Here is a 17,498-nt window from a genome sequence, read left to right as displayed (position 1 = left end):
CTTAGAAAGTACTAGACTACCAGAATTAATAAACCTAATTCATTACTTAAAATGCTACTACTGCATAAGAGCAAGTGTATCATAAACTGACATACTGTAACTTATTTAAGAGATTGTCTACCATGCAATAAACTGACATTCTACAGCATAAGCTGCTTCTGTTTCTTTCTACCATTATATTTCTTTTTTAATTAGAAGAAACGGTCTCCTGGATTGAAGCTGACACCTGGCAAAGCACCTTTTTAATTCTTCTCAATCAAACATTTATTTTTGTGTGTAAGGTATTATAATGAAAATGAAACACATCTCATTTATAGTTTTATATAATACAAAGTATCTCATATCCCTTCCTTTCATATTTTTTGTGAAGTCACCTTAATTTGGTATAATTCTACATGGATAGTTAACACTCCATGAAAATATCCTGCACACAGAGATGGAAATCTGAATCATTAAACCATTGAAGAATTTGACTAGAAATAATAGTTACATACATCTAATTGAAAAAAAATCAGTTTCTGCACATACTGGCAGCAGAATAATAAATTTCATTATGCAGTGGTAAAATCACAACAGCAAAGTAAACAATAATGACATGTTAATGATATGCTTTATAAACTACTGAGTTCTCATGAGAACGATAATGATGAGAAAATGACCCTTCCCCCCATCACCACTATGACTTTTCTGCACTTTCATCCCTTACATTCATATTTTCTTCCTCTAGGCTCTGTCATACATATTTTGCATCCACTGCGCAACTCATACCAACATTACACCAGAAAGCTCCTCTCTTCACACAGAAGTAGGATGAAAAGATGCCTGGGGTCTAGATCAAAAGACTTTGCAGAGTTCTAAGTTCTATCCAGACCACTTTCAGGTGAACAGTTACTACCCAGTGAAGGTACCTGGCAGGTATCCAGTCAATCAGGTTTTACAGAAAAGCTGCACTGAGGCATAACAGGGGAAAAAAAAAAGCTATGTAAGTAAAATAAAATATCTAGTTTGGGAAAATAAGCTCATTGTAGACTACTAAAGAAACAAAATCTTGGAAAACGGAGCTGAAGTTCTTACGAGAAACTGATTTGGTTTACAGAAGACACTCCAAAGTGCAGTGAATTAAGCAAAAAAAAATCTTACTTTGGGATTACCCATGTCACATACTCCTAACTTACAGAGTTTCAGGGACACAACGCAAAGTCTATTTTTGTTCCCTTTTCTACAGACCCCTGAAGATGTAAACTGAGAACTGCCACAGTGCAGAGTGGTCTGACTGTGAAATAAAGATCATGCAGTTTCACAGTGAACAAAATTTTTTCTCTATTGAGACAACCCAAAAGCCTATTGCGCCTACTATCCTGTCTCTGTAGCTAAAAAAGCAGGTGACACATAAAAAGTTCAAAACCAGACAAAAGGTAATAGTGCTTTTCCAGTACACTCTTTCAGCAACCTGATTTGCAATTCAGGAACTTTCTAAACCAGAGAAGTTGTCTGCATATTTAATAGTTAGCAAGTGGATTCCTCTTCCATGAATGTGCATTGCTGATTTTAATACTCCTGCAAGCAGACAACGTCCTACAGCAAAGAATTAATTGCCCATTAGGTAAAGACTCTTTTGCTCATTTTGAATCCATGCCTGTTAGGTTCATTTGATGCCTCCACTTCCTGCGCTGGATGAAACAGTGAACAACTGTTCACCATTTACCATTTGCTGTTTCTTATGATTTTAGAGATCTCCATCCTATACCCCTTTGATTCTTCTCCAGTTGAAAGAATATTGGTCTACATAGGCTTTCCTCATATGGAACATGTTCCATATCGTTGATCAAAGTTGCTGTCCTTCCCTGAACCTTTTACAGTTCTACTGTACCTGGTGTTCATGAAAGTACAGTTTCCCACAAAATTCAAAATGTGGACATTCATACAATGGCATTATGATGATCTAGAAGATTTCATCTTCTATTTCTTTCCTCCTACTTCCTATCACTTCAGTTGCTTTTTGATCACTACTGAGCACTGAGCTGACATCTCCCAAGATCTATTTTAACATCAAGGTCTTGTTTTTAAAGAGTAATGATCAGATCAGAGTTCACTAGTCTCTGTATGTATTTAAGATTTTTTCCCTCAAGTGCATGTTAATAGCTCTGTGTTTTGGATTTCCTTTTCCATTTTATTCCACAGTCCTTCAATCTTAGATATTTTCTTTCCTTCATTTTTGTTTTTACTTCTCATGAAAAAAATTTGCATTCTGATGAGAGAACGCTAAATTTGCATTCAAGTCTTATCTTCACCACTCTTACTAACTTTGTATCAGCTGCAAGCTTCCCCTTCTCAAGTCTCACTTTTCCAGTTCATTTATGAATATGTGCAGAGTGTAGAGCTGCACAGTGTTTGCAATGTCAGCGAGTTTGCTGATGACACAAAACTGGGAGGAGCGGCTCATAAGCTGGAGGGTCTTGCTGCCATTCAGAGGAACCTCAGCAGGCTGGAGACATGGGCTGACAGGAACCTCATGAAGTTCAAGAAGGGGAAGTTCCTGGGCAGGAACAACCCGAGGCACCAGGACATGCTGGTGTAACTGGCTGGAAAGTAGCTTTGCAGAAAAGGACCTGGGGGACACCAGGTTGAACATGACTCAGCAATTTGCCATTGTAGCAAAGGTGGCTAACAGTATCCTGGGCTGCACGAAGAGAAGCATTGCCAGCAGGTCGAGGGAGGTGATCCTCCCCCTCTGTTCAACACTGGTGAAGGCACACTTTGAGTGCTGTGTCCTGTGTGGAGCTCCCCGGTACGAGAGAGATGTGAGGCTTTTTTAAATCCAGCTCCATATACGCATTCCAATATTCACTGTACATTAAATGTTATCTCTTGTAAAATCATAATTGTTCTTTTTTTTATACTGTTTGTTTGAAGCATTATTCTCTACTACAGATACATACAATTATGATTAAAACAAGAAGACCGGAAATAATTTTCATAATGACTAAATATATTATACATTCTGGTAACAAGAAAATAAATCTCTGATTTCTTGAAAATCTGGAGGAGACTGAGAAAGGGTAAAATTAGCTACTTCCACTTCCTTATCATAAGGTAATACAACTTTTGAAATGCTGCAGTTAAAGCATGGAATTAACATCTACAATAAAGTAATTCGTTGCAAGAAGGAAATGAGATTGTGTTTTAACTAAATACCCACTGCAAGGAGGAAGCAACCTGTAATTGCGTTAACATAGTATGTCAATGGATAGGAGAATCATTGTGGAAGCACAATGGGAAAGATGAAGAAGCAAAACCAAACCATTAAAAATAGGTGAATAATTAAGATGGACAAGAGGTGAGCAAAGGGCTTAAAAGGCTCTAAGGTGGCAGAAAGTTCACTGTAGAATCACAGACATCAGCTGTGTGGAAACAACAGAGTATCAGTTGCTGTGAAAGAGTGGACAAATGCCTACAGCAATTTACTCATCATATCTGCTGGAGCAAAGAGTGTACAGCTGGAGCAAAGAGTGTACAATACACTAAAGAACATTAGGGGTGTACAGATATGACAGCAGAAGGTTTTATTCATGTTCTTTTGAATAGCAATTTAAAAATAACAGTACCTGGAACTCAAAAAGTTGACAGATACCAAAACTTACATATGGGGAAAAAGGTAAGGCAACAGAGAAAGGTTGCTTACCCTGATGCAAGTTATGCAAAATGCACATACTTTTTAATAGTTCTTGTATTTTACAACTATCAGTTTTAAACTTTAATACAGAACAATCTGAAACAAAGGAAGACATTTCAATATATGGAACTAATTTTTACAGCACTGTGTTTTCTAAAATTTTGGTCCTCAAAGCTAGTCTTGCAAATAAAATGTATAACACAGGACTGCTCAAATCTACCCTTAGTAATCATGAAAACCAAATATCTAAAATAGCAGCATATTCTAGTTTTTTTAGGCCCTTGATATCTGAATATGAATGAGTCCATCAGTATTTACTGCCCCAACTGTTCAGCTTTAGCATTTATCCTGAACTTCTAGGATAGACACGGTTTCCAGGCAATACACCCGTAACTTCTGCAGGCCTGTTTGTGTCTATGGTTTCTACAGAGAAAGTTGAGCTAGGATATCTTAAGGATACGGAATAGAGAGATTAGTTTAAGCTGGCTTCTTTAAAGCACACAGAATTCCCAAATAATTACACCGCTAAACTTTTTAATTATACATTCAGAAGACCTTCAAAACCTGAACCATGTTTTACTGTGTTCAAGAAGTTGCATAGGCCAGAATTCCTTCACCTCAGAACCCCAGCTTTTTTAGGTAGAGATGAGTGGTAAGATTTTCTTTTTCTGTTCCACCAACAATTTTAAGATTTTGTTTACTTATTGTTCCATTGGAAAGGAGGGAAAAAATATGAGATTTTTATGGGATGGGCAAATATAATAGTTTGCTCATTTGCCAAATCTCCAAGCAGACAGTAAATCACGAGTGGCCTGTAACTCTAAATATCTAAGTGTTTCTAGGACCTCCACACCACAACCCAAGTCCTGTAAGGCAGGGTCTACTCTGAGTGAGGGAAATGAGAAATACTATCAATCGAATTATCAGGAAGAGATAAGTCTGTCAGACTAAACTCTTCAGAAGTCCACTTACATATAGACAACATAACTTTCCTACCTTGGGGTCATTGATGATATGTGCTGGGAAATTCTACCAAATTCCAATATAAGTTGCTTTAAATTATGCCAAAATGTCTGAACACTGTCTTCTTTCCTAAGAAAAATTCATGCAGCTGTAACAAACATGAGTGGACTTTCAATTATGAAACTTCATAGGGAACAGGACAGGACTTCAAAGTCCTTTGGATTTATTTCTTCTAATATGATGTCCACTTGCATCATCATCTAAATGGTGTTCCATGGTAGAATTAAGGATGAACTTGTTCTTCAGTGACATAATGTATTAAGAGTTTATGCTGGTCATAAGATTTGTTTATAAGTTTTATAAAATAATCACACTGAATATTCACCAGCAACATTTAGTATTCCTACCTCAACTACAAAAAAAGGATCAAAAAAAGAAAACAAATCTTAATCCATAGAAATTTTAACTCAGCAGATTGCTATACTGTAATTGGTTGAAAAGTGTGAGAACAGGGAACTGCTTAGTGAACAAAGATCACCCATACACAACACAATGACAGTTTCTTAACTTACAGACATCAAGGAGAAAACAAGCTAGAAATATTGAGGCAATACATTACATTAATGGGAGGACTCAGAAAGAACTTCTTGTTCTTCAGAAAGAGTGTTTTAATACTAGGGAGCTGGTTTCATCACCTGATAATGTCTTTAGGAAGCTTTTATGCAAATATTTATTTTAGCAAAAAAGGCATACCAAAACTTCAGAGTATTTATGTACATTATGGATTATATAAACTCAATATACATAAAGTGGCACATTTACAAAAAGTACTCTGGTTCACCACCTTCGTGACATCAGAATGAACTAGTTAGTCTTCACCCAGGATACCACAAACCCCCCTTCCTATCTCAGCTGTCAGAGACGGACCCTCCAGAAGATGTCCCTTTCTCTCATTTCCACATACACAGAAAAATATAACTGAATAAGGCATGTTGCAAGGCATTTTTGTCAGTCACTTCCGCAAGCAACTGCAGAAGTGACAAGTCATTGCAGAAAGAGGAATACTATCAAAAATCCTCTTTTAAAATAAACTGAGTTCCAATTCAGCTTCATTTAATTGTCACATACTCGATAATGCGATAATTCAAAAGAGCTGCTTAAAAGGAGTTTCCAAGTTACTAGAGTTTGCACAAAGTAAGTTCCTTAAGTTTCATTTGAAATCCAACAAGGGCTCTGTGTGTCCTGTTCTTGGTGGGATACAAAACTGAACAAGAAAATGCAGAAAGACACAGCAGGGACTACATCTAAAATAAACTTTCATAAATCAGGTTAATGTCGTTCATTCCCTTTCTTAAAGAACAACTAAATCTCTGTTTCCTTCAAAAGACATCCCTATTGATTTATTGCCAATGGCATTACCAGTTAGTAACTAATTAGCCCTCACACTGTTTTCAGTGGGATGTTATTGTATTTCTTTGGCAGTGTTAAATGTGCTCTTGTTTTGAATGAGGACCAGTGTGTGTCGAAATACATCAAGGTTATGGAAAACCATAAAGTTATCATCCCTTTAATCCTTCTGACTAATACTAAACCAGTAAACAGGGAAAATTTAGTTCTTGTACAAAAATCTTCAGTTCTCATTTCTTACATGCAATACTTTTTCAAATATGTAAAAGTATGCTGCTACAGTACTTCTCATCATTTATTAATTCAGTTCACCTTGTCTTCTTGCTTAACTTCAGCTGTTGCCTCAGTTTTATGCAAGATACACCTCACAATGGAGGACCATAGCCTACTAACTCAGGAAAAACTTTTCAAGCTCAATTTTGACTACATGTACAGTCTTTGCTTCAAAGATTTTTAGAATAAGCACTGCCAGATTATAACAAGCCCAACTATCAGGCATACTCGATTATCTCTAAAATGGGTTACATTTACCCAGAGTTTGCTCATAGACAAGAGAAATGTAATACACAAGCTCTCAATTACGATATTCTTCCAATCAGACTCTACATCTTAACTTTGCAAAATTTCACACTCAGCATTGTGGGATGGATCTGAAAGTCAAAGAAATCACCCTAAGTTCCACTCACTTTGGTGGGATGGCAGCCACTGAAACTGAAGTAACTTAAGCTCAGAATTCTGACAACAGTTCCTCATCTACATTACAGAACTTCTGTAGTCTTTATTAAATTTTCAGTCCTAGACAGTGGTAGGTACTGCAGACTCTGCCTTTACCATTTTTATTCCATTAAGGAAAGGTAAATATTGCCTTTACAGTAACAAAAGAGACCAAAGACTAGACACATACAGACAACATTACACTGTTTCACCCACCTGGTGGTCCCTCCTTGTAAAGCTTTAGGTGAGCTAGAGACAAAAGCATAAGTAAGATTGTATTTAAGCTTCACACAGAGAATTTCTATTTTTACACTCATTAAAATCATATCCTAGTCTGCCAGACTCCCTGCTGTTTATTCATTACTACAAACCTGTACCTCAGTCATTATTTTAATCTCCCATTTATATACTTTTGTCTTGCAAAAAGTTATCAACCGTTTATGAATTCCTTAATTTCTTAAGTGTTCCTAGATACTAGCACTGTCCATCAAACCAATTCTAAATCAAATAGCAAGTATTTAAATAAATCTCTACCGCGTAAAAAATCTCACAGACATTCCTTAGTTAACCACAGGCCACATGCAGTAACACTTACTTTGAAAAAAAACTTGCAAATCTCTTCATGAAGCTCTCAGCTCGATACATACACAGAAATGCATATCACTAACTGTAGAATGATTAAATAATGTATTTTATTATTTCCTCAACATTTCCAATTGGAAACAACAATGGGATTCACTCATTACGAGTCTTTTCATCTTGCTTGGTGAGGCAAGGAGAGCAATACAGATCAGAAAGCTTCACAGAATCACAGAATGTTCAGGGTTGGAAGGGACCTCTGTGGGTCATCTAGTCCAACCCCCCTGCCAAAGCAGGGTCACCTACAGCAGGCTGCTCAGGACCGCATCCAGGAGGGTCTTGAATATCTCCAGAGAAGGAGACTCCACAACCTCCCTGGGCAGCCTGTTCCAGTGCTCTGTCACCCTCAGAGGGAAGAAGTTCTTCCTCATGTTCAGATGGAACTTCCTCTGCTTCAGTTTGTGCCCATTGCCCCTTGTCCTGTCACTGGGCAACACTGAAAAGAGTCTGGCCCCATCCTCCTGACACCCACCCTTCAGATATTTGTAAGCATTTATTAGGTCCCCTCGCAGCCTTCTTCAGCCTGAACAAGCCCAGCTCCCTCAGCCTCTCCTCATAGAAGAGATGTTCCAGTCCCCTCACCATCCTCGTAGCCCTCCGCTGGACTCTCTCCAGTAGCTCCTCATCTTTCTTGAACTGGGGAGCCCAGAACTGGACACAGTACTCTAGATGAGGCCTCACTAGGGCAGTGTAGAGGGGAAGGAGAACCTCCCTCGTCCTGCTGGCCACACTCCTCCTAATGCATCCCAGGATCCCACTGGCCTTCTTGGCAGCCAGGGCACACTGCTGGCTCATGGTTAACCTGTCGTCCACCAGGACACCAAGGTCCCTCTCCACACAGCTGCTCTCCAGCAGGTCCGTCCCAAGCCTGTACTGATGCATGAGGTTGTTCCTCCCCAGGTGCAGGACCCTGCATTTGCCTTTGTTGAACCTCATCAGGTTCCTCTCTGCCCCACTCTCCAGCCTGTTCAGGTCTCGCTGAATGGCAGCACAGCCTTCTGGTGTATCTACCTCACCTCCCAGTTTGGTGTCATCAGCAAACTTGCTGATGGTACATTCTAACTCTTCATCCAGGTCGTTGATGAAGAAGTTAAACAAGACTGGGCTGAGTACTGACCCCTGGGGGACGCCACTAGTTACAGGCCTCCAACTAGACTCAGCGCCGCTGATGACAACTCTCTGAGTTCTGCCATTCAGCCAGTTCTCAATCCATCTCGCTGACCACTCATCCAGCCCACACTTCCTGAACTTCCCTAGCAGGATCTTGTGGGAGACTGTGTCGAAAGCCTTGCTGAAGGCTTAGCCTCTTCTGACTGATTCATTCCATACAATCTGATTAAAAGACACAAGTTTGGGGTGGGAACACTTTCAAGAATTCCTTGTTTTGCTTTTTAAAGCAATGTTTAACAGTGTGTTTCTAAAACGTGCATTTTTTTAAAAAAATATGGACTGTGCAATAAAGGGGGCCAATGTATGACATATGCCACCAGGTGGTAGAAATAAAGCATATAAGATATTACTAATGATTAATAAATGATGAAGCTTGCTTCACTGTTTTGCAAAGAAAAAACATACTATAGCATGCATATTTTTCATTAATGCATAGAAAGCCAAACATGAAATAAAATCTGGATGTTTTGGACAACCTATGTAATTTATGTAAATGTTTAACATTAAATGTGCAGCTATAATCAGCCAGAAATAATCTGAATACAGAGCAGCAATAATGTTTACAAATATACACAACACATGCTCATGTAAATCCTTGTCATGATACCAAGCAAGCTGCACTGTGCACCACCATTTCTAAAAGAAAAGCTACAAGCCTTCACTGGTATATCTGGTGATCTGAAAATTTAACCTACTATTCTGGGAACAGTGGATACAGTGGGTCACCGTATTTCAAATGGCAATTTTAATTCTCCAAAACCGCTGCAAAAAGTAAGTATAGACACTTAAATACTACTCACTACTATTCTCTTTGTGTCAAAACTGCGCTGTGCAAAAATTACCTTTTCTTCTTTGATAATAAAACAACTTACCTATTTGAATAATTTTAAATAAAATCTTATATGAAAACCTTTCCCACAGAAATCTCCATAACTCACCTTTGAAATAGATGAGTTACTCCTCAAACCGTACATAAGCAATTTAGGAACCTTCTCTGCCATGATCCCAAAAGTTCAAGCAGAAAACAGAAGCTTTGAAGATAAATGACCTATCTAGCCACTTCTTGTCAGAACATTCATTTTTGTAAAAAATCTTACGTATTAAACTCAGTACGTGGAAACATGCAAAATAATGTTAACATAATTTAAAAGTAATTAAAGAACAAAAGCTGGAAAACTTGAGTGCACTCTGTAGCATAAAGGAAATTGTTAACTTTTAATTGAGCTGATTCATTAAATTTCAGAATAGGGAGGGTTTCTTCATCTTTTCTTCCTCCTTGGTAACCCCTGGTCCCTTCACTTTCAGTATTTCCTTTCACTATCATCCCTTCCCTCCTCCATGATTTCCCCACACAGTTTTCCCCTTCAACCTCCAGGTGTCAGAAAGGAATTCACTCACCACACCTGCACCTTTTTTATTTATTTATATATTTACGTTTACAGGTGCATTGATGCGACCTGCCAGGCTTTTTCAGGTTACAGTCCTAAAAAGCAGCAAATGTTCAGGCTTTTTTTCCAATAAACATAGCCACGAGCAACTTCCAAAACATGTTACTTGTTCAGTCTTTCAATGTTGTTTATAAAGCATCATTTTTACACAGAAGAATTAACACTGGGAGAAATACAGACATTTATTTGAAATGCTACATGAATGCAACATTTTTAGTAAAGAAATTGTGGCTTACGTATTTTTTTACAAGATGATTGGTCAGTGAAGGCCCAAAGCTTAGACTTGTAAAAAGTTGTCAGACAGACTTCCTTAAACCCTCTGAACACCAATTTCAACAAGTTTCACATTTAAGCATCCTTTCAGAACTAGGAAATTAAAATTGATTTGTGCTTTAAGAAATTCTTAGAATTACCTATTTTCTACAGATAGGTGACTGGCTAAAACAACACTGAACGTATTTTTGAAACATTATTCTAATCCTTCCCTCACTCCATTCCATCTACTCCTATCTGTCCTCCTTTCTTTACTTCCCATTGAACCTGAACTCTTTTATAGCCCCACAATTCAATACATATAAGGATGTCAATTCCTCATAAATGGAAAATGAGCAGACATCCTTCACTTCAATTTAATCTTATGTTTTGGACTTTTAAGGGAAAGAAGAACTATCCAAGCCTAAAATTTCAATGATTTTTCAGCACCTTAAAGATTCTAGTACAGTAAAAATATGGCAGACTTGAGGAAGGGAGACAGATGGAGAGGAACATGTAGAGAATAGAGAGTCCTAGACAAGCCAATAGTCCAGTATCTAAACACTGTCTGGATACTGACATAATACAGAAGGCGTAAGAATTAACTTACTACATAAAATGAAGTAACTTCACAGCACTCGCTGAATTCCCTGAGAACAACAGAATGATACCCACAGAAAAGCAGCCTCCCGAAGGAAAAACCAGCAACCCCTCAATTCTCTGCTATAGCAATGAAGAAAATAGTTCCTACTCTGACTGCAAAGACACTATAAAGCACTATTCAGAAGCACCCACCTGAGTAACTTATCTACTTAATCTTTCCTTTCCTGTCACAGGTGAGGTTACAGCTGCAGTTCATTTACCTGATAGCAGAAAGGAAATGTTTCACTTGTCATTTTCACCCTCCCAGGAAGGCAACATTAGAGATACTGCTGCTGGGGACACTCAGCATGATTTCTTTCTCAATAAACATCCTACTTCATATTTACAAAACCAATCTGTCACAGGATCACATTCACCAATGCAATACAGTAAACAAATAACACCTTATCAGCAAACACGAGGAACAAATTTATCACAGAATTTCTTCGATGAGTTACAGACTCTATCTACTTCATCTAGCACAAATTTAAAACACAAAGAACTTATTCTAGATCTATAACACCTTTGCAATCACTGTATACTATATATAGTGAGCATATGTTGAGAATGCATGTATCCTATACATATAGTGTAAGTGTATATTTATTCAAATATGGGTGGGTATGTGGGTGAATGTAGGCACACTACATATCCATGCATGCAGGCACACCGATTCTCCAATATATTCTCAGCAATTCTCAAGTTTAGAACTGTTGACAAACTTAAAACATGGATATATACAAAACCAAGAAATGTGTAATATATCAGGTTGGTTTTTTTACAGATAAGAGTATGTGTTCGTGCCGTATCAGTGAGGGCAAACTTAGCAGGGGCGATATCAAATTTAACTAAAAAGAAACCCAAAAAGCAGTTCTAAATCCAGGTGCAAATTTTCAGAAAGCATAAGGGTGTTAAGCACTCAGGGTTTAATTTAGACTGGTATCTAAATCTGTCATGTTCAAATGCTGGGCCAAACAGCTCTTCAGATCATGTTAGCAGTGAGACTGGGGAACAGAAAAGTGAATTCAGTAAAACTCAGAGGCATTTCTGTTCTACAAAGGGCCTCATATATTTTGAAATAGAACCATGGAAACAAAATACAAAGTCATTCTTCTTGTGCTGTACACAATTGCTCTTTCACCGTGTTTTAATTATATAACAAGAATCATCTCCTAAAACCCTGTGACCATTTTGGGCCTTTGCAAAGTCACATTGGTAGGACCCATAGCGGCGCCTAGGTTTCAAAATAAAAACTACAGTAAAAGAAATAATTCACAGAACTTGCTTTCATTTTATTCAGATAATAGATTAATCTCACTAGGGAAAATATAGTTTAAAAATCAAGTTTCTGCTTCGAGGGGATCAAAGCTGTTCTGTACGTGAACTCTTAAGCACTCTGGTGTCCATGGCTACACAGATGCCTGCATCCACATACGGCTTTGCATACTGTAAAACATGTCCTTGTCAGGCATCTGCTGCAATAGATGCATCCAGACCCCAAAACAACAGGTCTCCTAAAACTGCTACATTTCTGTAGACAGTATGCATAATAGAATTAAAGCAGGGATTTTTACTGAAAAAGTGGAGCATAACTCTTATTCCCCCTCACCTTGTAATAATATAATCCTCAGTATAAAGGAAGGCATGATCATTTTATCACACTGCCTTAGGCACAGTTACCATAGTGTGTTATTTTCTTGCAAATTTAAGTTCAGGAAGTCAGTATTCTTTTCCATTCTGCATCTCTATCTACTGCTAATAGCCTAATAAACGTATTTAATTTGGCTTGAGAAATAGGTCAGGATTCTTATCCCAATTTTACGAATGGGTAAACTGAAGCTTGGAAAGGTCTCACTACTTTCACAAAGTCATTCTAGAAGGTAACAAAAGGGCTGGAACACAAGCGTCTTAACAACAAATCTTCACCCTTAACAGGTGCCGATCTTTCTGTTCCTATCTCAAGAGGCACAGTATGAATGACAGTATCAGCTGAGGCGGGGAGAGACAAGCAACGGAAGTTTCTGTTGCTTACTTGGTTTTGAGGCTTCTTTTTTTTAATATTTTCAAAGTAAATCTTAGCAGACGGGGCTGCAAGGCATCTGGAAAAGTGGCCGCTGCGCTGATTTGCACATGCACAACCCATTTGTCTGAGGTCGTAGAAACTTCCAAGCAACACTATGCCAATACCCTCTAAATCCATAAAAGTGTAGCTTTGGTTGGCGTAAGTAAGGGGAGAAAATGTCCTCGTTACTCTAGAGGAGTATAATGTCGCCACAACAACCTGGCTTGTAATAAAAACCTCAGCTTCTCAATATCAAGCTAGTGTATATGTCAGGATATGAAACACTGACCTAACATGGCCAAATACCACTGTCATGCTGCACAATAAATGTGGTAAAATCTGGTAAAACATTTTGCTAAACTTTTATGCAGCCCACCTGTACCCTGAGGTCACATCAAATTGATCAGTGACCATTAAATCTCAAAAATACTAGCTTCAACCAACACATATTATCCTGCTTGCTGTAGTCCTGCTTTATCTCATTCATTGCAATGAAATTTACAATAGAATCCCAGAACTAAATATCAAATACCACACTGAAACCAAACAAACTGCAATTACTAAAAAAAGGTAACCTTTTTTCTATTATAAGATGAAACAAACTGTTAGCAGCCACTGATATAACAACTTCCTTCAGGACATAAAGATCAAGCTTTATGTCTTTTTTAGAGACAAACACAAATTGTTCAAGGCCACAAAGGAAGTTCATGTTAAAGAAAGATAAGAAATCATGCTCTTATCTCTCATCTCTTTTTTTCAGACCATTATGCTTCTCTTTCTCTCACATAAGCTGATTATTCTCTACATTGACATCATGACTATAAAGTGCTTTTCTTGCTGGGAACCCAGAGCATAGAGGACCAAGGCTTTAATATATTTGAGACTTGGCAATAAACTTCTGCCATTATTTTGTATTTCATTTGCCATTTACTTAGGCACTTTTTGTTTAATAAGAGCTTTCTCAGTCACCTCCTGATTTTCTTATTTATCCTGAAAATTGTGCTTACAGCATCACAGACTGTTGTTATAGAAATTGTGGCACCACAGAGAAAGCATTACCTCACTGCAGATTTAGGGACGATGAATAGACAGACTGTGAGAGAACAGAGTTTTTTAACATTAAGTACAGTCATTTGAATTAATGAGAAAACATGTAGTGAAAAAAAGCACTAAATGGATTAATATTTCTACTTGATTTTTTTTTAACATTTTCTCCAGGAGGAATGTCAAATAATTCTCTCTTGTCACTTCTTAAATTTCTGTTTTGCTTAAGCAAAAGGCTAAACTCTCTCTGTTTTATGTAAGAGAACTATTTTGATCTTAATGGGTAAAAATGCATTTTTAATACGAATCACAAGATCTGTATACCTATGCCACCTTAATGCGGAGACTGTTCTTCAAACGTAAGCAGCTTTATGAGCAGAACTCACATCTAAACTCTTCTTCATGGATGTGAGAGGCTGCGAGTGCTGGTCTAGTCATACGGAGCAGCTGAGACATTCATTATATGTGGATTCTATGTGATGTAGTATCACAGATGAGTTCACTCAGTATAGACATGAATTTGTCTCCTCGACCTGGCTAGATATTTTCACCATATGCAACAGCTGACACATCTACCCTTCTATCAGATTTAATGGTTAAAAAAATGGGAGAAACCTTTCTAAGAATTATGGAGGAAAAATAAAGTTTTAATGAAAACAGAAGAACAGAATTTCAGGACCAGACAAATATGCACAGAAATGTCTTTGATTACATGGGAAAGATTTCCATGGAACAAACCTATAAATTTAAATACCCTTTTTCTAGTCTTCCAGGATATAAATGGTGTAATGCACTACAGACTTTCTGGACTTCAACTACTCTAGACTGACACACTTCAAAGTGCCAGTTTCTCTAGAGAACCATGTAAGCAGCTTCTGCTAATTACAGAGAACCAGTTGACAACACAGTCACTGGCTCTATAGAAACAGAAGAAGAATTAAAGGATTAAGAAAACATACAATATGCCAAAATATCATAATATCACCCTTTTAATTCAAAATTGTATCTCACAATTCAGGTGTTGGTGCTGACAACACTATGACTACACAAGATGTTATCAAAGGTGTGAAAAAAGTTATATTTGTTCACTAACTTCCTTCACTTCTAATATTCCTAACAGGCCTAGTCAGCCCCACACATGCGTGCTTGTTATGTCCATTTGCCCTTCAGCTGGTTTCCCACACATCAAGCCAGACTATGAGCCTCAGGAGGGAGTTAGCTGCTCCTCCAAGCTGCTATGAGTCACTGTGATGTCTGCTGCGTAGGCCAAATTAAGCCTGAATTTCTTGCTTCCACTAGACAGGAAGAACAATGAGGAAAAACATGGCAAGGAGGTGAGAAAAGATCAAAAAGCCAGGAATCCTCTCCCTCATTATCCCTACCTTCCTGTCATAGCTGTCATAGTGCATGGTGATGATGGAAATAAATCAAAGACTGGGCAGAATTGTGAGAAAGAGTACAGTATTCCAACTTTCAAATATTCAGTGTCACTTTAAATACTAATCTCTCATGACAAATTAAAAAAATCTATGCCACCTCATAAAATAAGTACATATTCTTGTACCCTGTTAGAAGTATAAAGACTTACTTATCGGATTTATCCTTGGATGTGATCACACTTGTCACAGATGTATTTTGTTTAAACCTAAAATACAGCTGGGGTAAATGAATACTTACCTAGCATTTCAGCCAATTATTATTGTTTGTACACAGATTCCTATTGTTTTAGTAGATGAAACCCTTAATCACAGAAATTAGAACACTAACATAAATCGTTGACTAAAGGTTAAAACAAGTCACTTCAGCATTTTTTATGTTACACATAACCATCTATTCAGGCACTACAGTGGAGGAAGGCTAGAATCACAGACATCCCTGCCACACAAAATTTTTGAACTCTACTGTGAAATCAAGATTTTTTTCATTTGATCTTAGCTGTCAGGACAAGACACTGGGGTACGAAATTTGGTTTCAGGCTGAGACTGGTTGAGACCAGTCAGTTTAATGGTGATCACTAACCTGCTTTATATTATACTTTTAAGAAGCCCAGTTTGTGGACAAGGAGTTCCTAAGGTACTGGTGGCTGGGAGGAAACTTTGGACAGGAAGGGGCATGAGGGGAAATGCCAGTATGCACATGCACTTTGAAGGTACCAACCACTGTCAGAGAGGAGATACTGAGTTTAGAAGTAATGCTGTGTTGCCACTTTCATATTCATTAAAGAAACAACAAACCCCGCGCCCCCCCCCCAATAAGACCAACACTGAATACAAACTCTGTTTTTGTAATGATATCAGCACTACTCGTGAACAGTACCTTCCTTCACTTTCAGGAAACCACATAAATTCATTTCTGCGCATAGTGCTATAAACAGTCACCCTAGTACTCATAAAAGCAGATGTAACTGATCCATCACATGCAACTTACAACTGCTTGCAGTGTCCTTGCTGCCACAACTGCTTTCTGGGCACCCATGAGCAGCTGAAAGAAACACAAACCTGCTAATCACTGAGGTACTCCTATAACTCTACTGCACTCAACATATGTTGCAAATACAGTCCTTGCCTATTTGCTTTAAAAGCACCGCTTCTGTCTCATCCCAGCTGAATCACCAGCAGTTTGTTTTCCTTCAAATCCCTCTGCCTGCCAGACACTGGAGTGACTAATGAACTGCAGAATCTGGTCTGTATAAAAATTTGACTGAGCAAACTAACCATCAGCATGTTGATGACACTGCCACCCAAAATATCACAGTAAAAAAAGAGTAACAATTTACATGGGCTCTGAGCCAGTCTGTCCTTCCTATTCAAATTTCAGAAAAGCATGACCTAATTTCTCCACAAGCAGTAGAATTTGGAGCTTTTGTTCATTCAGTTTCCTTTATTTCAGCATATGTTTTTGCCACAGATGACTACAGTCATTAGGAGAAAAAATATTTATTTGGGTAAAACTAAATACAGCAAGCATATAGCCTATAATAAGAATCTAAGAGTAACAGAAAGAGTCTGTAGCACTCCTTTTCAACAGCTGAATACCTGTCCTGGTCATCTAGTGATAAGATTCCCACACCCCAGACCAGTCCAACACACTGTAAATTCAATTCTGTTTATATTAGAAGCATGTTCTTTCTGTCAAAACCAAATTTTCTGAATCTTCCAGCAACTTCTATGCCTGCAGTATCACGCACATTTTACTAAAAATGAAGATTAAGGCAGAGAAAACTGAGGACAGAGGGAGAACAAAGTAATACAGTAGTAACACAAAGCAGTATATCGACTACTCCTATTCATTTTTTCTCATACACAAGGCCTAATGGATACCCACTGGCATTGGAAAGAACCATACAGCACTACGCTGCACAGTTTCTCATAGCAAGGTAGTATGAAAGACTGTGGTTTAATTCCACTTAATCCTTTCTAGGTGGTATTTTCTAAAATTTCCAGGTACATGAAGAACAGATGATCTATTGCTTTTCATTTTGATA

General features: G+C 37.9%; 1 protein-coding gene across 1 annotated transcript in view; it reads right to left on the bottom strand.

Annotated features, from left to right (window-relative positions):
- LOC104326957 (formin) overlaps positions 1-17,498 on the bottom strand; it is a 143,447-nt gene that overhangs the window by 121,541 nt on the left and 4,408 nt on the right. The window lies entirely within an intron of this gene.

This window comes from Opisthocomus hoazin, chromosome 7, assembly GCF_030867145.1.
Source record: "Opisthocomus hoazin isolate bOpiHoa1 chromosome 7, bOpiHoa1.hap1, whole genome shotgun sequence".
In the NCBI taxonomy this organism is placed as follows: domain Eukaryota; kingdom Metazoa; phylum Chordata; class Aves; order Opisthocomiformes; family Opisthocomidae; genus Opisthocomus; species Opisthocomus hoazin.
The sequence above is the reverse complement of the archived record's forward strand: the minus strand, read 5'-3'. Positions and strand labels throughout refer to the sequence as shown.